The sequence below is a fragment of the Ambystoma mexicanum genome, chromosome 10 (assembly GCF_040938575.1).
Source record: "Ambystoma mexicanum isolate Mex_15411 chromosome 10, UKY_AmexF1_1, whole genome shotgun sequence".
NCBI classification, from domain to species: domain Eukaryota; kingdom Metazoa; phylum Chordata; class Amphibia; order Caudata; family Ambystomatidae; genus Ambystoma; species Ambystoma mexicanum.
In genome coordinates, this window is record NC_090932.1 from 1441495235 (window position 1) to 1441519239 (window position 24005).

Consider the following 24005-nt stretch of genomic DNA (forward strand, 5'->3'; position numbering starts at 1 on the left):
CTCTCTAGAAACTCCAAGTCAAACGCGGGTGGTGAACCTACGTATTGAGAAGATGTTCCGCCCTGCGCCCACAGACCCACTGTACATCAGGGGTCAATTGAAAACAGATTCACTAGTAGTGACCACAACATGGAAAAGGGCAAGAACACCTCTAGCTTTATTGGAAGCACCCCCCGATAAAGAGAGCAAGAAGCTTTACACGCTCGGGAGGAAAGTTCAAACAAGGATTGCCAACAATACCACTTTGCTGGCAAGTTACAACTGCCACAAGTGGGATGGGATTGCAACTTTAATGGCCTCAGCCCCAGAACCTCTAAAGTCCCAGATGTCTCTTGCAGTAGCGGAAGGAAAGGCGGTGTCGAACTGAATTGTAAAAAATAACTTACAGGCGGCAGACAATGCTGGTAGGACCATCGCGGAAGGACACTTATAAAACGCCATGCATGGCTACGCCAATCAGGGTTTAAATCGGAGAGGTAGGCTACGCTCCTCAATATGCCTATCGAACCTAATGTCTTGTTCGGCAAAGCAGTTGAGGAAGCGTTAAAGAGTGCTAAGGAAGAGTATGACGACTCTTTTAAGTCCTTAGGCCAGCTCACTAATAAACCGTCAGGACAAAGAGGCGAAAAACAATTTTTGTCGCTTTCGACAATAAAACTCGCAGAGGGGTTCCAGATATAGCCAAAATCAAAGCTCATCCTAGGATTCCAATCAAGGACACGCCTCTCAAGGCTTCCAAAGATGCCAGCATAGATCTCGCGGCTGGGGGAGATCCTCCACTTCCAGAGGTGGAGCAACACCTCCGAAACAATGACCACCCGCTTCAGGTCCCTTCCCAAGCCCCTCCAGTAGGGGGGCGTATTACACACTTCACCCACTCATGAGAGGGAATCACCTTGGACAAGTGGGTGCTATCAACTGTGGTGGGCAGTTATTGCATGGAGTTACTGCAGCAACCCTCAAACCACCCCTGCGTCAAAAATCCACCACGAAAGAGAAGAAACCCATCCTTCTAGAAGAGGTTGCAACGCTGCTGCTCAAGGACGCCATCGAAATCGCCCTGGCGAACCCGGTAAACAAGGGTATCTATTCAACCTACTTCCTTGTGCCAAAGAAAGATCTACCAATGCGCCCAGTATTAGACCCGTGCCCTGCAAACACCTATCACAAGCGAGGGGGGGGGGGAATAATGAGCTAATTAGGAAATTGTCCTCTTTTTTTTATGTAGGGGCTTGTGCCGAGAGGACTGGATCACAATGAAAAGGAGAAAAAGGGGACCCCACAAGCTACCTAACAAAGTGTACACTGGAGACTTAATAAGGGTAGTTCAAACAACCAAGTCAAAACACCTATGTCAAGCCACAAAAATTCTGCATGACAACTCTGCAAGAAAGTAATCCCACTGCTAAACGGGGGGACTACATGGCAACCTTGAATAGATGCCTATTTTCATATTTCAATGTTCCCAGCGCATAGAAGATTCTTGCGTTTCAAGATAGCAATCCAGCACTACCAATTCAAGGTGCTACCCTTCCGAATAACATCCGCTCCAAGGGTATTCACCAAGGTACTTGCGTTGGTGGTAGCGCACCTGCCCAGGGAGGCAATCCCAGTGTACCCCTACCTGGACTTGCTGATTACAGGGAAGTCTCCCCAAATTTGCAGGCAAAATACACAAAGAACAATAATCCTTCTTTTCCAATTTGGGTACCAAACAAGACCAAACAGTTCCTAGGAGCTGTCATAAACACAGAAGAAGGGCTAGTCTTTCCATCAAAGGAAAGAATCCAAAACATGCTACTGCAAATACCTCAGTATACAGCCGGTCACCAGATAAGTGTATGCAAATCTATGCGTTTGCTCAGCATGATGGCATCTTGCATTTACCTGGTCCCACACACACGTTTGCGCATGCGCCCGATGCAGCAGTGGTTGGCGAAACAATGGTCTCAGGCAAGTGGTGAGTGGGACGATCTAGTGGTTGTTTCGCCAACACCAGTACAAGCCCTTCGCTGATGGACAAAGGAGAATATGTTAAAGGGAAAACCCTTGCACGATCCGGAAGTGCAAGCAGTAGTTACAACAGACACATCACTCTCCGGGTGGGGGGCACATCACCTTCATCTCACAGCACATGGTCACTGCACAGAACCATGTCAACCTGCTGGAACTTCAAGCGGTATTCAAGGCGCTTCAAGCATTCTAAGCACAGCTGACAAATCAGTCAGTACAGATCCTAACCAACAGCACCACTACAATGTACAGTTACTGTCATGATCTCTGCTTCCAAAAGATCAGGACTTGCCCAACTCCCTTGGAAGCAGACCCATAACCCCGGTTCCGAGTGCCAGCCAGTCCCAATTGGGACCTTTTGGACTCTGTCCTGGCGCCAGTGGCACCAGGCTCATAAAGATGCCCAGTCCCAGCGCTGGAAGCGCCGGGCTCATAATGCTTGGGTGGACTTACCTGCAGCAGACCATGCTGCTTACTTACCTGCCAGTTGAGCCCCTGATCCTCTTCTGTTTGGGACTACTTTTCCTGTTGGGTGGGGCAGGAGCCACTCCCTAGGTTCAGAACACTGGAACTCTTCTGGAAGGCAGGAACTCTTTTCTTACCTAGGCGAGGCTGTGGAAGGAGACACCTAAGCACTACAGGAGGCAATTTAAACCACACCCGATGGATGAATCTTGCTTTGCGTTATTCTGCATTCTCTGCAGCAGAACGCTCATCGTGTCTTCAGCTTCTGATCCTGGGCCTAAGGGAACAAAGGTTTATCATCCTGGAATCCAGTCTTCAGCAGCACCTGTAAAGACAAAGAAAGAACAGGTTAGCACTACGGTCTTCAGTGGCAGCGCATCTCTTACCTGGTCCATCGGCTGTAACCAACGCCTCGCGCTGCATTCCGGCATCTGAAAGGCAAAGGCTTACCTACTCTTTGCATGCTCCGGAGGTCTTCACACTGCATTCCGGCATCTGAAAGACAAAAGCTTACCAGCTCTTCGCACGCTCCGGAGGTCTTCGGCGCTGCATCCCGCATCTGAAAGACAAAAGAAGGTGCGTTTAAAGACATTGGGCAACTTTATTACTCACGTGCCATTACTCCTTCCCACGCCGAATCCAGTGGGTATGCCAGCACCCTTCAGCTTCTCTAAAGCTCCGAACTTGTACCCGCAAGATAAAAGGGACAGTTAGTGCGCATCGTGAAGCAGGCTACAAGCGCTTACTTACGTGCTTCCAGGCGCTTCTATTCCTCACGCGGGTTCGATCCTCAATTCTCTTCAGCCCGCCATCCGCCATCGCCGGAACCCTGCAAAACAAGAGATATCATTACAAAAGACTTTTAAGACATTTGAAGTGCCCAGAACTTACCGTTCGTGCAGTTAACGACGGACAGCAGTCCTCTGAGGTCAAGAGGCCTGCACCCTTATCCAGTGAAGAAACTGGTTAGGGCACCCTGCCCCGAGGCAGATGGAGAGCTCGGCGTTCACTTACCTAAGGTGAGGGCGTTAACCTTTGGGGTTCTACAGGAGAAGAGAAAGGGAAGAGGAGAGAGGCACCCAAAACCCCAGTTCATTAATCCCATATTTTCTATCTGCAGACATCTTACTCTTCAAGTCAGACATACAGTGCACAGAGGTCCAGCCCAAAGAGCCAACCGTGTGTTACACATCACCTTTGAAGATACGGCATTCACCCAGTCAAGACCGGCGCCTCTGCGGGAATCAGGTGAGCGTTACAGAACGCAAAGCCGACCGCAAAACTCCCACCCAGGCGCTATGGAAACCTCGGATACCGACCAACTAGCCCAGTTACTTGGGGAACTAAGAGCAGAAGTGCATGCAGCCCGTCAGGAAACGAATGCTCTAAGAAGGGAACTGATTATTTCCAAGGAGCGAACAGACGATCTCGCTAGACAATTGCTACAGTCACAAGCCGGACAAACTCTGTTACCCGCATCAGGGGCAAATCTTCCTTCAACATCCTCTACGAACCCAGTGCAGATCAACCTACCTGGGAAAGTACCTCTGGCTCCGCCCGAACGATTTTCTGGTGACCCAAAGAGGTTTGCAGTATTTATTAATCAGTGCCGGTTGCACTTCTTATGCCGGCCAGCAGCCTTTCCAACTGATCAAGCTAAGGTAGCTTTCGTGCTTTCGTACCTTAGTGGCAATGCGGCAGACTGGTCGATCCCTCTAGTTAGTCAAGATGATCCTGTTCTCCATGATTTTCAAGCTTTTCAGCTCAGTATGGAAAAACTGTTTGCAAGACATTCACAGGGGCAGGCCTTGGACAATGAGCTCCTTTCATTGCGACAGGGTAATCAAGACCTTTTGGCTTATATTGCGTCTTTCAACAGACTGATAGTGGAAACTTGATGGCCTGAGGACAAAAGGATTACGCTGTTTTATAGAGGTTTACGTGGAGAGCTCAAAGATGTGTTAGCCCAAGTAGTGAATCCCCCGCAAGACTGTTCGGACTATATTGACTTAGTCGTTCAAATTGACCACAGACTGCAGAACAGGAAGGCCGATCGTTCCAAGTTTGATGCTCGAGTATTTTCCAAATCACCAACTCCTACCAAAGGAGTAGACTCCGGGGAACCCATGCAAATAGGGGGCCTGAAAGGACCACTAACACAAAAGGAGCGGGAAAGAAGAAAACAGCTGCAATTATGCCTCTATTGCGGAAACTCGGGGCACTTTCTTCGAGACTGTCCGGTGAAACCAGCCAAGAAGGCAGTAGGAGCTGCAGTTACCAGGGTCACAAACTCTGAGCAGGGAAACGACCTCGCCCGACAAGAATAGAGGTCCTCTTGCCGAGCGTTAAAACCAGTTCCGTGACCTCGCATTTCGTGATACCTATGGTCCTCATTAGCCCTGAACATCCGGATCGATTACATGCGATTGAAGCTTACGTCGACAGCGGTGCCATCGGCAATTATGTGGATCATGAAATGGTTTTGAGGATGAATCTGACTCTTTGTCCAAAGGCTGTAAAGGACGTCATTACTACGGTGGATGGTACGGAGATAGCCTCCGGACCAGTAACGCATACCACCCAAGAAGTGACGCTAATAAGTCAAGATGGACACCATGAGAAGATCGTGTTCGATGTGATCAAGGCCCCTCAGTTCCAGATTATTCTAGGAATTCCTTGCTTAGAAAAGCACAATCCTCAGATCGATTGGCGAGCAAGAACGGTTCAGTTTCCAGAATGTGTCTCTACTTGTCACCCTCGACCTGGTGTTGCACTGGCAGCAATTTCCTCGGAGGCTCCCCAGTTACCTCCTGAATACCTAGAATTCCAAGATGTTTTCCGGAAGGATCAGGCTAACTCTCTACCTCCTCATAGGTCTTATGACTGCCAGATAGACCTGATACCTGGATCTACTCCTCCTTGTAGTAGAATTTATGCCCTCACCGAGCCTGAGAATCTTCACCTCCGACAATACCTGGATCAATACCTAGCGAATTGGTTTATTCGTCCTTCCAAGTCCCCTGCTTCCTCAGCTTTGTTCTTGGTTCCAAAAAAAGAAGGGAACCTTAGAACTTGTATAGATTATCGCGCCCTGAACCAGATCACCGTTAAGAATAGATATCCGTTACCTTTGATCCCTGAACTCCTGGACCAAGTCAGAAAAGCATGCATATATACAAAGCTGGATCTTAGAGGAGCCTACCACTTGGTACGAGTAAAAGAGGGCGATGAATGGAAGACGGCCTTCCGCACCAAGTATGGGCTATTTGAATATCAGGTCATGCCCTTCGGACTTTGCAATGCCCCGGCCGCCTTTCAATATTTTATGAACGATGTCCTCAGAGAGCTCATAGATGTGTGTGTTGTTGTTTACATTGACGACATCCTCGTTTATTCTTCATCGGAAACTGAACATCGGAAACACGTGAAAATGGTCCTCGAGAGATTGCGTCAACACAAACTTTTCGCTAAGTTGGAAAAATGTGTTTTCAACGTGACTGAAGTTGAATTCTTGGGATTCATATTATCACCTAGCGGAGTGCGTATGGATTCAAAGAAGGTCGATGCAATTCTCAAATGGCCATCGCCATCCTCCGTAAAAGGTGTTCAAAGCATGTTAGGCTTCGCTAACTTTTACCGCAGGTTTATAACTGAATTCTCTCGAATAGTCCAGCCCATCACCGCCTTGTTAAAGAAAAACAAACGTTTTGAATGGTGTACCGAGGCAGAACAAGCTTTCCAGAATTTGAAGACTAGATTTATCTCTGCACCGATCTTAAAACATCCTCGCCCAGAACTCCCCTACATCGTTGAAACTGATGCTTCGAGCCTTGCCATGGGGGCAGTTCTATCACAAAAGGACCCAGTAACCAATCAGTTGCATCCCGTGGCATTTTGGTCCCGCAAATTCTCGCCTCCTGAAATCAATTACACTATTACTGATAAGGAACTTCTAGCTATCAAGTCCACCTTTAAGGCTTGGCGGCATTATCTTCTGGGGGCCCGACACACCGTTACTGTGATTACAGATCACCGAAACCTGCAATATTTGAAAACCGCAAAAGCTCAATCCTCTAGGCAACTCCGTTGGGCACTATTCTTTGCCGAGTTTGACTTCATAATCACCTATCGACCTGGTACAAAAAACGGTAAAGCTGATGCCCTTTCTCGGATGGGAGTGGAAGAACATTTGATCAATCCTAAACCTGTACCTATCATTCCCGAACAAAGAATTCTGGGTGTAATCGCCACACAATCCATAGAGGAAGTTAAGGATAAAGCCAGGCTACTGGTAACTCCAGCAGACATACAGAATTGGCATCTGCAGGGAAGGACTTTACGGTGAAGGACAACCTATTATATTTCCAAGAACGGTTATACCTGCCCAGCACAGATTTACAGAAAAAGGTAATCTCTTGTTATCACGATTCTTTAATGGAAGGACATCCCGGTATGGCCAAAACCTCGGAAAAGATCAAGCGCTACTTCTGGTGGCCGTCTTGGAAAAAAGATATCAGAGACTTTATAATGTCCTGTGGAGTATGCGCCCAAAACAAGAGTCAAAAGGAAAAACCAGCCGGCCTCTTACGCCCTATTGACATCCCACCTCGCCCTTGGCATACGCTTTCTATGGACTTCATCACCGATCTACCTCCATGCTCCGGATACAAACCGATCCTAGTAATCGTGGACCTATTCTCCAAGATGGCGCATTTCATTCCACTCAAAGGCTTACCAACAGCAGCAACTCTGGCCCGAGAATTTCTCGAAAACATTGTTCGACTGCATGGTTTTCCTTCAGTTCTAATTTCGGATCGAGGGAGTCAATTTATTTCTCATTTTTGGCAAAATTGCTGTCGGTCGGCTCAAATTGATGTGAGACTTTCGACCAGCCACCACACTCAAACCGACGGACAAACCGAGAGGACCAATCAAACTCTGGAACAGTATTTGCGCTGCATGCTACAACAAACTGAAAAAACTTGGAAAGATATCCTTTGGATAGCCGAATATGCCTATAATAATTCTGTCCACTCGGGAACTGGGAAGACCCCGTTTTTTCTTTTATACGGTAGTCACCCTCGAACCTCGGAGTTGGATCCACTCCAAGATCTTGGAACACCAGCAGTAGAGCACCTGCATTCTACAATCACCCAAGCCTTTAAGGAAGCCGTTTCTCACCTTCAAAGGGCTAATGAACAATACAAGAAAGGAGCAGACCAACATCGGAAGGAAGCCCCCCAGTATCAAGTAGGAGATCAAGTCTGGTTATCCACCAAATATCTACCTCTAAAAGGACCACGCACATTCAACCCAAGATACCTTGGTCCCTATTCCATCACTACCATAGTAAATCCAGTAGCGGTCAAGTTGGACTTGCCCCCTCACATGAAGATACATCCGGTCTTCCACGTCTCTCTATTAAAACCCGTGCAACCTCAAACCCGACTAACTAAATCTCCAAAACCTATTCTAGTTGACGGAGAACTCGAGTTTGAAGTCAAAAGCATCCTGGATTCCCCCTCCATACTGCATGGGACTTCCTAGGGACGGGAGACAGAACCTTTTTCACCAGAAAAACCTTCTTCCACTTAAAATTTAGAGGCGCACAGCGGTGCAGCCCTGGGAGCATGTGCTACATTGACTCCACCCACTGGTGCCACACCTCAATCCCCTTTTCCGCGTCGACTGGAATGGGCCGATTTCACCAGCGCTCCTGGGTTTGGCCATGGAATACCACGCGCTCTTCCCCAGATTATTGTATTTTTTTGTCTTCTTTCTGTTGTTCAGGTACTCGGTCCTCCGGCATCACGCTCCTACCCGCCGCATGTCAACTTCAGCGGGCTTCAGCAGGTGGCCAGCCTGCGAGGGGCTCTTTGCTACATCCGACCCCACGCTCTTTGCCTCCGCTGCCTTGGCCCTGAACACGGCTGGGAAGGTTGTACCACGTTTGATGCACTGACTCCACGCGCACTGAAGAACAGGCTAGCTAGGTGGAGGGAGCTCTTCGAAAGATCGCCTCCAGAGGACTTGAAGAACTCTGTACAACAGAGATGGAGGCCCAAGGGAGGGCTGTTATTTTCCATACACCCCGTGAGATCGACTCCATTCCAGAGGAAACGCCCGAGCGGGAGGAACCTCTCTGGTTCTTGTACCAGCCCACGCACCGAGGCTAGTCCAACTCACGGCCGAGGGGGTAATCGGATCCTTCCGGAATCAGTGCTGAGGGACTGCAAGGCTCTTTTACCGGGTCTACACCCGAGAGGCAACGCCCTAGTACCGTTTCAATGTCAGAGGTGGTGCCTGCACGCAGCACTGCCAGCGACAGTGCTGAGGGGACTACACCTACCAGGCCTAGGCCTGAGATGCTGGGTAAGCCTCATGCTCCACCACCAAGAGTTTTGGAGGAGGCAGGGCCCAGGGCGCCATGCACAAAAGGGCCACTGTACCAGACAACATGGCCGCTTGTCCGATGCCACTCCTAGGAACAGAGCAGGTGGGTGAACGAGTTTCATGGTGAGACTGGTGTCAACCAGGTGCGTAGCCTACAGTTTATCCATTAGCAGCGCATGGCTGGTTTCCCCTGCAACCTTGACAGTGCGCTCCTGCCCCAGCAGCCGCCGGCCACTCCGGCAATATCGCCTGCTGTTAGGGATAATTCTCATTTATGGCTAATTTCCTTCACCTAGTGAGTCCCCCAGCAGCTTTGCTGGACTTCTGTAGTTTATTTTTTTCCACTTGGTAAGAGTGTGAGCTTTTCCCGCTCTCTTACCTGTGTTTTGCCATGTGTATTTCTCTGTTTTTGTGATTGTGGACTCTGAGGTACACCACTTCAGTAGCCCCCTTCTTTTGTGTGTCAAACAGCACCTTCGGTGCCGTGGCACAGGGTTGTCTTTGAGACTTCCCCCCGACTCCATTTCTGAGGCTGACTAAAGTCCCCCAGAAAAGGGTAAGTTACCATTAACTTTACTTAGTCAATCTACCACAGATCCAGTACACCCCATCTTCCATGGAGTACTGGAAAGGGTTAATTCGTATCCCTTTTTATCTGTACCTCCTAGAGCATTGTTTCGCTCTTTTAACATTTAGACTTGGCTGGTGGCAGTGGTATCTACCCTAACTTTTCTACCGTGATTATATTAGATAAACGTGGTATTGTTCTTGGCTATTATATTAGCCTCGAACATAAACCTGCTTGACCAAATCGTCTTTCTTTTGGCTCCGGTTGGGGTTATTCCCCATTTCTTTTTGTTAAAGTCCTTGTTGTGTTTTACTTTGCGCGGCAAACTAGGTTCGCCTTCTTTGTTCATCGTCTTTTGGCGGGCTTCTGCTCAGAAGCCCTCCACCAGGCGCCTGGGTGTCTAGGTGGGCTGAATGTGAGGGAGGGGTGTAGTCACCCCCTGCACAGGGTATCCTAGGAAACCAAAGTCACACTTTGCCATGATTGGCTGAGTTGGTTGTCCAGGCTGGACAACCCCCCTGCTGGGTGATTGACAGCCAGGCTGTGTGAATGAGGGTTTTGCGCATAAAAGGCAGGTCTCTTGGGCTAGAAGTCAGTCGCCACTGGAACTACAAGGAACCGAAGAAAAGCGGAGAGAACTACAACTGCTGCAACTACCCCGTCCCGGTGAAGCCCTGCTGCAGTATTGAGCTATGTACCCTTCGACGACTAAGAAAAGATCCAGTCCGTAGTCGGCTTCCCTTGAGCCTGGTGGGGATAACCAGCTTATCTTCCACAGCCAGAGGATCATCTGCTGCACTCTGCTGAAGTGGTCCGAATAGCCATTTGAAGAGCCTCTCCTGTTTTTAAGGAGCGCACCTTTTATTCGTTGTCGCTGCTGCCGGCTTCATCCCTGTGTGGTGCAGACCACCTTCAGACGTCCTCCTTCACAACAAAGCTCCAGGAACCGTGGGTTTGCGGGAAACCAACAGGAACAACTGCCAGGGCACCAGCTGCATCATTGGAATAAGGTACTGTGTTCTGCTTGAGGAAACCGGGTGAACCCCTTTTCTTCATCTCCAAGGCTTGCCCCTATCTTCCCTCCTTTTTATAACTTTTGCTTCGGAACATTGACAATATCGAAATACTCTTGGCTACGTTGAATCGTGAACTGTCTGACTGTGTGATCTTCGGCAACAGGCCCCCGGTGTCACTTGACCCTGTCTCCGCCCCTTTGACTTTTGAACTCCTGTCTGAGTGTTTCTCGATTCTGTCTGCCTAACCAAAACATTGCCTGTGATTTTTGCCTCCAACTCCCTCTGGGTATCTCAAGTGCTAAGTGTGTTTTTGCCCCGGTAGCATTTCATGGCACGGATACGCGTTTATTTAGTAGACCAAACTGTCAAAAAGTGATCACAATCGTATTCGCGGTAACGTGTTTTGTTTGTAACACCGGTTCATTCAAACACAGGGTACTTACCTTGAGCCATACTGTACAAAGTGAATTGGTTAGTTGTAGTATATTTGACGTGTGGTTTGTGTTTGTTTAATAGAAGTGTTGTGTTTATAACAGATGGTTTAAAAATAAATGTACTTATATTTTTCTACCTGAAACCTTGAGTCAGTGTTTGCTTGAGTCACAGTAATTGTCCCTTTGTGTAATTCTGCTACTGCTCATATACTCTTGGAATAAGCCTGGCTGCTCCGCCACTGCTACCACTATGACATAGTAGTACGGGCTTGTACCAAAGGTAAAACTTGTATTGCCACCTCTAGTCTTAATTGTGTGTAGTGGTCCCTAAGGGCACTGTACAGGATTCTGCCTAACACCTGCCACATCTTCTGTCTCCGAAGACAGGTTCTTCAAAAGGTTTCTGATGCTGATGCGAACCCCCCCAGATGGGGGACATCCTGCGAGATGCAGTCAGGGACTTGCTCCCTCCGGTCACTCCACCAATGGGTCCACAACCTAAAAGGGGAAGGAAACGGGCAGTGCAAATAGTCTTTAGTCCCTTCGGCATCAAGCACAATCCTAACTGAAAGACAGTCCAATCCCTAAGATGAGTGGAGGCTATTGCTCAAATGTACTTGCAATGCTGGTGCACGCGGTAATGCAGATGGGCAAAAACGGGGTATCTTCAAGGGTCTGTAGCAGCTCAGGAAGGTGGGTGAGGGGATGCAGAATAACTTACCACTATTCATAGAGGGTCTTCCCAACCGGGCAGAACAGGTTCCAGAGTTCGGGAATAGTTTGCTAGTTTGCACTAGCAGTAAAAATGGAGGGGCCCTCAGGGGCCACTTGTGCATAGAAATGGATGGAGGCACTAGGGGCCACCGGTTACGGATGCAATTACTCACCGACCCCGGCACACTCCGGACCAAACTTTGGCAGTCGAGTCCACCTTGGTTGCAGGTTCAAATGCGGCAATCTCGCAGCTCTGTGACTTTCAGCTACGAAGATACACTGTTGATCCCCAAACGGGACAGTGGCGATTTCTCTGCTCCTGGTGGATGGTATCAGGCCAGTTCCACTGTAGCAGGCTTCAGGGCACAGAGGACCACTGCTGCAATGAACTTGCAAAGTTTATCACCACGGCTGGGCGGCACGGTAACTGCGTATACTCTGGTTCAGGCTGACTCACTTCTCTCCAGACCTGGGAACGGCAAGTGTACAAAATTCGGTGCGAGTGCCGTGAACACAGAGCTTGCGACGTACCAAGTTTCGAGGGACTCCTCGAAACAGCGCCGGTGACAGAACAAAGGTCCTGCGTAAACTGGTCAGCCCACTGGTTGGCCCAGGGACACTTCTAAGAAGGTTTACTTCTAGGTTCTGATGGAGGTGCCACGAATAGTTGGTCCCACTATTCTAATGGGTCGAAGTGTCATCGCAGACCTTCTAGGATGAGTAGATGCAGAGGGGTCCCACGGGACGACAGCGGGCTCAGGGTGCCAAACCTTCAGGCGGGTCACCAACGGTTCCTCGACTCAGCTTCTTAGTTTCAGGATACTTGGATCCTATCCTTCGTTCAGTGAGAACGCCAGAGATTGACATGGTATGGGTGCTTGGAGCCTTCTCTTATCCCAAATCTCCTTCGCGCCAAAAAGAGGACCCAATGGGAGAGGAGATCTGCTCACATACAGGCATACCATATGTGGACCAATCATGAACCACGGTGGACCCAGGAATTCACAGCACACCAGACTCTCTGGCACCCAGGATTTGTATTGGAACTAGACAGTCCAGCCCACATCCTGGGAGCACACGCACAAGGGATGCATCAGCCCGCAAAAGCTTGGCGTTTCGCGGGAGAATGCATGCCCAAATAAGGACGGACCCGGGTCGGCTCGACCTGTGGAAGGTGAAGAGGTAAGATGGCCAAAGAACAGGACAAAGAACCTTGTGGCATGGCCATTTGGAGCCAGCCCACCTATTCATACCAAACGCGGTAAACGCGTTTTACCTGGCAGGAAAGGGTTAAAATATACGAAAAGATGACCTGCCACCAGCCCTATCCAAGGCACATCTGCCCATCTCCTAAGAAAATCCTTCGAGTATCTGGGGCCTTTAGAAATGACAGGAGACCCAAGTGCACTGTACTGAAAAGTTGCAACAGTGACAAGGACTAAGGGATATAAAGTCTCCCAGTACTGACTGTCTTTAAGGGCATGTCAGTTTCCCCATAAGAAGTGAGCGAAAAAGCCCAGGGGAGTGCAGCAGAAGGCTGTGCTCCTCTGGAAAAGTCAGACTATGGTGTTTAAACAAATCAAAAAGTTGGGGGGGTTGAACAACTGGAGGGAAAATTACACATGAAATGGAAATCTTTCCTAACAGCCGGCTCCTTCGAATCTGGCTCTCCTGCCTCCCACAGTACAGGCGGTTCCACACCAGCCTCCGCAGCAGCCTCTGGCTCCAGTCTCCACACTGCAGCACCACGGCACCCAGCACCCCGCCACCCGCTCCAGACCAGCTGGACACTCTGTTGGACACAGACGAGGAGGAGGACCCTGACACGCCATTGTCAGCAATGGCATTTCACGATCGGCTTGCAGGTTTGGCTGAGTCACAGTTGTCCTCGGCCACCTCGTCCTTGGCGCTGCTAGGCAAGGAGATGATCTTGGAGGCGTATGGGAAAAAAGCTGCACTCCTCACTTCACCTGCGCCAATCCTTTGGCGAGAAATAGAGGACTTCCTTCCAGAGCTTCTGGTGCAGAGCCAGGCACGCTTCAAAGCAGGTCTAGGAAAAGCCAAGCTGGTAGCGCAGGACATCATGGAGTCCACTGTGGCCCACATCGATACCTCTTGCCAGGCCGTCTGCATCGCCTCGGACAGGAGAAGGATGGCCTTGCTTCGGGCTACTAAATTTAACCCTGATGTCCAGGAACGCATATTGGACCTTCTGTTCGAGGGTAACGACCTCTTTCACTCTACCACCGACAAGGGATTCGATAAAAAGGACAGCAGCTCGCAAACCGTTGAGTCTTTGTCCTAATGCAGGCCACGGCCAAGGTGTCACCCAGACCTATCAACGCTCTGACAGGGGGCGGTCGTTCGGCTGGTTCCGGGGCTTCCAGGAACGGAGGTCGAGACAACCAGACAGCTTGCCCAGTCAGCAATGGCACAAGCAACAAAAGGGCGAGGGGAGCAAGGGCTTCTTCCAGTCCCCCTCCTCCTCAGCAGCCGCCTCGGAAGGAAAGAAAGCATGACACGTCCTTTCAGGCCCACGTGTCTCCAGTGGAGGGCAGGCTTGCCTTTAACGTGCAATTTTGGCGCCAGAACTTTGCAGACCCCTGGATCCTCTCTGTAGTGTACTTGGGGTACTGCCTACCGGTCCCTTCTTCTCCTCCTGCCTACCCTCCACCCTCACAGATTGGGATGGGAACTGTGTTGGCAGAGATCTGGTCGCTCGTCGAGAGCCAGGCTGTGGAAGAAGTCCCAGCCTCCCAGAGAGGATTGAGCTTTTATTCTAGGATTTTCACCATACAAAAGAGCCAGGCTGGCCTGAGAGTTGTGTTGGCCCTACCACCATCAAACTCTCCTTCCCTCTTCAGAAATTCAAGATGGTTACGCCAGCTCTCATTGCGCAGACACTAGGCAAGGAAGACTGGATATGCTCTCAGTATCTGAAGGACGCCTATCTACACATCCCAATTTGGCAACCTCATTGCTCTTCCCTGTGCTTCGGGATCATGGGCTGCCATTTCCAGTACAAGGTGCAGCCCTTTGGCCTCAACTCAGCCCCCAGGGTATTTACCAGACTCAAGAATGCCTTGGCAGCCCTCCTCAGGGCCACCACGTCTAACTGTAACTGGACGACTGGCTCGTCAGGACGGGATCCCCCTGAGGGGGTTACCCACACCTCCTCTGTACTTATGAGCACTCTCCGTGACCTGGGGTTTATGATCAACCTCAAGAAGTCCCAGCTGCAGCCCATGCAGAGCCTCACCTTCCTGGGCCTCATCTGGAATACAAGCTCAGAGAAGGTCTTTCCCTCAGAGGGCAATATTACGGCCACCTTACCAGAGCAGTGACCTCGGCCTGGTGGTACCAACACTTACTGGTATCATGGCAGCAGTCCTCCTGGCCGTTCTTCACACGAGACTCAGGCTGAAGAGGTTACAACTGCACTTCGCAGCCTCATGGAATCAAGAGAAGGGCTCCCAAGCGGAGCTGATCGGCATACCTCCTTCTCTCCACTTGGACCTCACTTGTTGGTGCAGGGACTGCAACCTTCCGGCAGCCACCTCCGCAGGTCACCATCACTACGGACACCTCCTTAGAGGGCTGGGGAGCCACTCTAGACAGCCACAGCATCCATGGAATCTGGACCCGGCAGGAGCAGGAGTCCCACATCAACTGGCTGGAACTCGGGCCATCTCGCTAGCTCTCCGAGCTTTCCTTCCACTCATTGGGGGCAAGACTGTCCTTATCCAGACCGATAACCCCACCAGCATGTACTATGACAACAAGCAGGGAGTTACCAGGTCCCCTCTGCTGTGCACCCTAGCGGTCAGCATGTGGGAATGGGCCCTGGAGAACATCTACCTCACGGCAGTCTACCTCCCTGGGGAGGCCAACTTGGAAGCGGACAGGCTTAGCAGACTGGGGGCGGACAATTACGAGTGGCAATTGAACAACCCATGTGCTTCTGGAGGTCTTCAGCAGATGGGGACACCCTCAGGTGGGTCTTTTTGCCTCCTGGAAGAACAGGAAGTTCCACCAGGTCACGTCTTGGCAGGGCCAGGCCCTGGCTCCCTGGCGATGCATTATAGATTTGGTCCGAAGGCATGACCACTTATGCCTTTCCACCCACACCCCTGATCCACAGGGTAATCCGCCAGTTAAATGAAACTTGTCACCTCTTAATCATTCTGATAGCTCCGTGGTGGCCGGCGAGACAGTGGTTCTCTGAACTGCTCAGCCTCAGGGACAAACCCCCCCCATTCACCTTATGCTGGGTCCAGCCCATCTCTTGTCCCAGCACGGGGGGCAGGGTCTTCCACCCCGCACCACAGAAGCTAGCCCTCGCAGCGTGGTTCCTGAGAAGGTCACCCTCAGGCACTTGAGCCTCTCACAGTCTAACTTAGACATCATTCAGGGCGCCAGGAGCAAGGCTACCAGGAGCCAATACAAGAGTAAATGGACTAGGTTCTGTCACTGGGCAGACACTAAGGAGATCGACCCCCTTTCGTGCACACTGGATGACATACTCTCCTTCTTAGTGCACCTTGTGAACTTGGGCATACAGGTGGACACATGTCGCACCTATCTGGCAGCCATAGGGGCCTACAGAAACATCGAGGAGGAAGTCTTCTAATCTTCAAACCCAATAGTCAAGAAACATCTGGAGGGCTTGTCCAGGCCCTACCCGCCAATCAAGGGACCACACCCCTTGTGGGACCTCAATGTGGTGTTGGTTGCCTTGGCGCACAAATCCTTCAAGCAAGTGGCGTCCGTGGACATCAGGCTCATCACCATTAAGATAGCTTTATTTGTGGGCCTCACCTCTGCTCACAGAGTCAGCGAGATCCAGGCTCTGGTGGCCTCAGAACCCTATACCACTTTCCAAAGGGATAAGGTGGTCCTGTGGACTCACCCTGCGTTCCTACCTAAGGTACCCTCCGCTTTCCATCTAAACGAGGAAATAGTCTTACCTACGTTCTTCGCTGACCCCAAGGACGAGGCTCGGAGAGTCTTGCACTGTCTGGATGTCAGGCGCGCTCTGAAATTTTATCTGGACAGGACCAAGGGCTTATGCAAGTCAAACGCACTTTTTGTCACCTTTTGGAGGTTCCATACCCGGGTATCAAGCATACAAGGCTTTTATTGTAAGATGGGTGGTTGCGGCCATCGAAGAGGCCTATGAGGGGCAGCACAAGCCGCTGCCAGCCAACATGCACGTTCATGCTGTCGGAGCCAAGGCCACGGCCATCGCATTCCTGGCAGGTTCTGTGGCCAGTCATAAGCAGGGCGGCCACCTAGGTCACCCCTTCGGCTTTCTGTAAGCATTACTGTTTGGACGCCGGCTCTAAGCCAGATGCGGCCTTTCGGACAGGCTGTTCTAAGGAACCTATTTGCTTAAGTAGGATCTGCTCTCCACCCTGGGGCTACATTCAGTTGTAATCGCCCATGCAGTATCAAGGAAAGGGGACGGGACGTAAGAGTAATCATAAGTTACTCACCGTAGTGACTTAATCCCCTTTCTTCCATACATCCCACCATCCTCCCCCTACTAATATTGGTGTCATTAGGCAATGTAAAATATTGTTGTTTCGTCAATGGAGACTGAGGTGTGGCGCCAGTGGGCGGAGTCAGGGTAGCGCATGCTCCCAAAGCTGCATCCCTGTGACCCTCTAAATTTAAATGGGAAGAGGGTTTTTTCTGGTGAAAAAGGTTTCATCTCCCATCCCTTGGAAGGGATGCCCATGCAGTATGGAGGAAAGGGGACTAAGAGTACGTTAGTCACTAGAATTAGTAACTTATCATTTCTACATCAGCAAGCAGGGGGGTCACACATTCTCGAAATCTGTCCAAGCTAGCACAGAAAATATGGAAATGGGCACTCAGATGGGGGATGTTCCTGACTTCCCAACATGTTCCAGGGGCACTCAACACCCTAGCAAACTCGCTAAGCAGAGATCCCCTACCAGAAGAACACGAATGGCGACTTGACACAAGCGTCATAGATCACATCTTCTCACAGTGGGGCTACCCCATGCTAGACTTGTTCGCTACAAAAGGAAATAAGCAATGCCCAGCCTTCGCATCCAGGTTTCCCCAACCAGACTCCAAGGGAACGCCCTATGGATGAGTTGGTCAGGGAAATTTGCCTATGCTTTTCCCCCCAACTCCTCTAATGAACAGGGTGGTGAACAAGATCCACAGAGAACAGATGACGCTCATCTAGTAGTTCCCATGTGGGTGCGACAAACAAGGTATCCACATCTGCGCAAACTGGCGATGTGCGATCCCATCAAACACCTGTACCAGACCAATTTGCTGACCCAGCACAGGGGAATAACACTACACCCTCAACCTCTCAATGAACTTGGCAGCGTGGCTCCTGAGGTCATAGAGTTTGGACATCTAAATCTACCACATAGTTGTATGGATATCCTCGAGGAGGCACGTAAACCAGACAGTTATTACGACAAGTGGAGGAGATTTGTAATTTGGTGCCAGTCTAAACAAATAAACCCCATAGAATGTACTCCATCCCATGTTCTTCAGTACATGCTCCACTTGCTAGACTCAGGGTTAGTCCTTAACTCTATAAAGGTTCACTTGGCAGCTTTATCAGCATACACCACCTCTCACAATAAAGTATCATGGTGGAAAGTTCACTTCATTAAAGCATTCATGGAGGGAGTAACGAGACTCCACACTCCTATCTCAAACCCACCGCCAGGCTGGGATCTCAACATAGTACTTGCAAAGCTCATTGGACCCCCCCCCTTTGAGCCTAGGCATAAGTCAAGTATTAAACACCTTGCATACAAGACTGTTTTCTTGGTGGCTATAACCTCCATAAGATGAGTCTGTGAACTTCAAGCATTGTCAGTGCAAGACCCACTCTTTGTCATCCACAAGGACAAATTGGTATTAGGAACACACTCTAGGTTTTCACCTAAGGTAGAACCCAACAAACTCAGCTGAGAAAAAACTCCATACACTAGATGTAAGAAGGGCGGTCCTTTACTATGTAAACAAGACCGACCAACTGTTTGTCTCTGTAGCACCAGGCAGAGAAAGAGACCGCATTACCAAAAATGCCATATCCAGATGGATAGTCAGATGCATACAGCTCTTACTCTTTGTCAAGCAAAACACTGCCTTTCACACCAAGAGCTCACTCTGCAAGGGGTACAGGAGCTACTTTGGCCTTTGTCGCAAACCTCCCGCTGGACACCATTTGCAAAGCAGCTACATGGAGCTCATTACACACTTCCACTCAGCACTACTGTATTGACACTCATTATAAAGCAGATACACAGGTGGGACAAGCGGTTCTAAAACATCTATTTACCGCTGGAACTTTTCACAACCCACAACCTTCTCCTAACACTGCTCGCTAATCTATTCATAGCATGTGATGTAAGCAGATTCCACAAGCCTCAGAAGGGATACATTACTCACCGTAATCGTATTTCTGATGCTTGTATCTGCTTAGATTCACATGCAAACACCCTTCCTCCCCTTGGAGTAGAAGGTGCATAGATGTTTTTTCTGGGCTTTATCTGATACATATCTGCTTTAATACACCTGTACTCACACTACACTTCCTGCAACCTCATGTCGGAAACAAAACCATCTGAGGGACCTCAACGCGTGAAGGACCATGGGTACGGTGGACGTCACACTAGGGATAGTATTACTGGCACGCCCGGTCGACGTCCCTTTTCGAGTTTTGAAAACAACTGTAATACTCTGCAGCTTCCACTAGATGTCCGCCTATGCGTAGCATGTGAATCTAAGCAGATACAAGCATCAGAAATACGATTATGGTTAGTAATGTATCCCAAATATATATTTTACAGGGTCTGCGGTAGAGACCCTGTAGTTGTGGTGGAGTTGCTCAACCCATAGGACAAGCAATTTTTGGCACTTTTTGACCAATTGAATTGTTTTGCAAAGTTTTGTGCAATTTCAACAAAGTCATGGGAGGGGTCCCAAAACCTTTGAAATCCAGATAGACATGGATGGAAATAGTTTTTGCTTGCAGGTACAGCCCTAACCGCCAGACAGATTTGCACCAAAGTTGCACGAGGTGCTGCAGCCTGGTCCCAAAAGCATACTTTTGCAAATTTGGTTTTAATCTGTCAAGTACATTTTTTTAAAATGCCCAAAATGTAGGTAAAAAGAAAGTGATCGCTCCGTCTGGTTCGCGGACTTACTTCCTGATTTGTGGTCTGCAGACGCCTCTGAGCCAATCAGGGAGCCGTGTAATGTTCGCGGTCATCGTCCGCGTCCGCTGATTGGTCAATTCAAACGTGAGATTTGTCAAAACTTTTGAATTGAACCCCATGTTGGAGTCGCGAACTGTGCCCGTGTCCGCGGACACTGCTGTAAACACATACTCAAAAACACAACATTACACTTCAAACAAATGAAACAATCACTGGGGAGGCGAGGTGTGATGAGGATAGAATGGGATTTGTTCAGAAAAGCCCAAAATCTCTGATAATCTCAGATGTTCGGAGATCATGCTGTGATGTTCTCAAACTTCACAAATGCATAAGACATCCATGCATATTTCTGCATTACAGGGTTGGTGAAGAACAGTTTGTGGATGGCTTACAACTTTGGTGCCATTCTATGAACCTGCACAAAATGATGCAATCAAGTTGTTGACCCAACTTTGCATGCTTTAGCAAAGTTTGGTGCCCTTTGACGAATCTGCATACAAGTTTGCAAACAGATGCTATACCCAACTTCGAATGTTTGTGCAAAGTTTGAAGGGATTTTGTGAAGTGAGTTTTAAATTGTAGGGTGGTCTCACAATTTTCTAAATCAGGTTAGACTTGAATGGGAAGAATTATTCTGCTTGCGGCTACAGCCTGAAGTGCTGGACGGATTTACATCAAACTTGTGCGAGGAGCATTGGCAATGAGCGCAAAGCATGCTTTTTCAAATTTGTCCTGTATTTTTTTTTATAAAAGTGTCAAAATGTAGTGTGACGAATCCTGATATGTTGTTGCTACTTTAGATGGGGAAGCCCCTTTTCATGAGGCCAGGGAGGTGAGGCCACTACCCGATAGTCCCCATGGGGGTGATACCCAGCAGAAAGGAGGTCTCATGGGGAGGGAGGACCCCATTGAGAGTGGCAACCATCTTGGCAGAACATGTATCCCACTAACCCTCCCACCTTCACTCAATGCCCCTCAAAATTCCCATTCCCACATGTACTTCTGTAACACATACCAAGTAGATGAGGAAGAGGCAATGAGTGATGAGGATTACTGACGACAACAAATTCACACGCACTAGTCTTTCCAGGGATGTCATTGATCAGCTCCCATTCAAAGTAGGAGATGGAAGTCAAGGATGGCGTCTTCGTCCTCAGAACAGCATCGGCTGCCGAGAGACACACAGGGGAACGGAGGATGCTTTGGGGTGCTTGAGAAAGCCGCTGAACTGCAGAACAGATGCGCAGAGGACTGGAGGATGTTGCAGTGTGCTAGGGAAGCCACCAAACCGCAGAAGAGATGCACAGAGAACCAGTAAAGGCCCCAGTGAACCACAGACACAACCGCAGCTCCAGCCAGAGGGTGACGGCCAAGACCCTGCAGGTAATAGGGTGGCCAATTTAAGGGTTGGGGAGACCCAGAGAATGAGGGAAGTGGAAACAATAAAATACTCACTGGGGAAGAGACACCAAGTGAAGGGGGTCTTGGACTCACCCTGGGAAGACGTATCATGAACAGAATTAAGAAGGGATACAAACTTTACATGCACATGTGGTATCCAGAGACCTTGGCAGTGGATTAAACCAAAGCTGTTGTGTGATGAAGAATTAAAGAAAGAGAACTGTAAGAAGGAACAAGTGAAGGGGGCCTCGGACCCATACTGGGGTTGTGCACCCCTAACCATAATAAGGAGAAATCAAAACTTTGCTTTTACAGTAACTCTCATAGACCATGGCAGAAGAGTAAACCAAGGCTGTGGGTGCAAATGAAAACGGAGAGACAGAACTGAGAACACAAATGTTGCGCACCCTACATGGCAGGAGAGTAGATGAATAGGAGGGGTACTGAGGATCACGGCCGAGCTTGGGAGAAGAGAACCAAGCTATTTTCCTGTGTCGCAGTACTTGGGGGAAGGGTCAGCCCACAGAAGATAAACGTGGATAAAGCTGGAAAGACTCTGGGGAAAGGGAATCAAACCCTTGAGTCTTGTGGAAACTTTTTTTGCTTTGTTGCACCTTTTTGGAACTTTTTTTTTGTGAATTGCGAAGCTGAAGCTGGGTTGCAAGCCGACAGCCAAGAGACATTTCCTTTCAAGGGATTGCCTTACTCCCGCAGATTCCTCATCAGATATATATCCCCTTCCAGCTGCTTGGAAATCCTTTGACAGGGAGAGTAGTGGACTTCGACTCGATCGTCAGTCCGTCAGTGCTCAATCGTTGGCTCCGGATGTGACCGTACCCCCATTTTTATTTTTCAGCACGCTCCTCGTGAGGAACACTGTGATCTTTCGATCCTCTGAATTTTTCACTTGACTGTTGTCAACACTTTTTCAGTCACGTGAGTGACCATGTCCGCACCCTGGATCTCTGGTTTCAAGCACTGCACAGACTGCTGCTTGAAGATGTTGGTGACCAACCTGCATGACATCTGCATGTGGCGCCTCGGCATGGGTCATGACACCAAGAGTTGTTTTTCTTGAGGTAAGCTGAACCTGAAGTTTTTGCGGTATCGGGCAGCGAAGCTCGCAGTAGGCCGACCGCCATCTAAGTCACCGGCATGGTCCGTTTGGTCCTCTGAAGCCTACCCCGTAGAAGTAAGATAGGCATCGACGGAAGGCCAAGAAGCGGTTCTATTCCTTGAGCCATTAGTCGTCATCTTCCTCTCATAAAAAGAAGAGACGCCACCGCCACTGACATGCATCAAACTCTTCTTCTGAATGTGGTAAATCGTCTGCAGGGCCGGTGTCCAGAGCCAAATCGGAGGACTTTAAGTACCTAGAGATGTTCAAGAAGGCGGCTGTGAGTGCGGGCGAGGTGCTGATACAGCAGGCCCCGGTTGCTCCTGCAACACCCAGTGACTCTGGCCCCACAGTGAAACCACCTTTGATGCCGTTGGTGGAGTCTTTGGGCTCAATGCAGAGCAAAACTGTACAGTCCTCCACGCCGGAGCCTTTCTGTGCGCAGCAAATGCTGATTATCTTTGATGCGCCTTTGGCACTGCCAAAATCATTGACCTCTCATGAACTACTCCATGTATCACAAAATGTACTTATTGAAACCAAAACGTTCTACTGAGGTTTTGTTGTTAATACAGCAACCTAAAAATACATACACATACGCAATGGCTGTAGCATGGACTATAGACCTAGAGTATATTTAATCTGGTATGTTTGGCCAGTAGAATCACAAGCTAACAATACAAAAATAACTAGACACGTGTTAGTACAACAAATATATATGCAGAGCATCAATGCATGCAAATCTGAGGCACATACAGGGAAACTCTAGTGAGGAGGAAACAATTACCATGACCATAAAATGACATTTAGGGCCTCATTACACGGAATGCAGTAAGGGTTTACCGGTAAACCCTTACCGCCTTACTACGAGGTCCCTTTGCGGGATCCGACCTCAACGGCTGGTTTTACCAGCCTTAAGGAACGAGCCGGCAAAGGGACCTTGGTGCTAATTACGGTACCGCAATTTGTGGTACCGTAATTAGCTCCTACCCCATTCCCATTGAGCCCTATGGGGGCAAATATTGGAATGGGGAAGTGCCTTGGTGAATGGGGAGTTACCGCCCCCGCTCACCTTGGAGTAGGGTGGTAATTCCACCATCCACCAAGGCGGACACAGTAAAATACTGGCAGCAACCATGGCGCTAATAGCGCCATGGTTACCGCATACCGTGTAATGAGGCCCTAAGATTAGAATTAATTGTCTTGTATTAAAAGTGAAATGTCTGTCTGAGGCCCTCTTATTGTTCTATATATGGGCACCATGAGCTCAGGCTAAACTCTAAGAACATATCAGAAGGTTATTTGTGCCGGTGAGTCTCGCTGTTCTAGTAGGTAATGTTCACTAATTCACTCAAAATGTCTGAGATCTTCTATACAATGCATAGATTAGAAAAGTCAAAATTAGTTTGGCTCCAGATTTATTCTCTTTTGATAGCCAACACGTGTTTTGATACTGGGTCGTTTTCAAGGCATTTGTATTACAGTGTCATTCCCCACTGGGTGTTTGCTGCCTAATCCCTATAATCCAATATTGTCATTAGTCTTCAATTGTATTTCTTCCTTAAGTTACTCAAATGGTGTCTTATTCCATTTCTGTACTGGCTTCTAGTGTCTAGAAAGTGACCTCAATGTCATGGACTTGGTCTTTTCGAATTCTGCTTAAAG

General features: G+C 49.1%; 1 protein-coding gene across 8 annotated transcripts in view; it reads left to right on the top strand.

The window, feature by feature from the left end:
- Nucleotides 1-24005, top strand: part of HECTD4 (HECT domain E3 ubiquitin protein ligase 4) — a 4298785-nt gene that overhangs the window by 3108003 nt on the left and 1166777 nt on the right. The window lies entirely within an intron of this gene.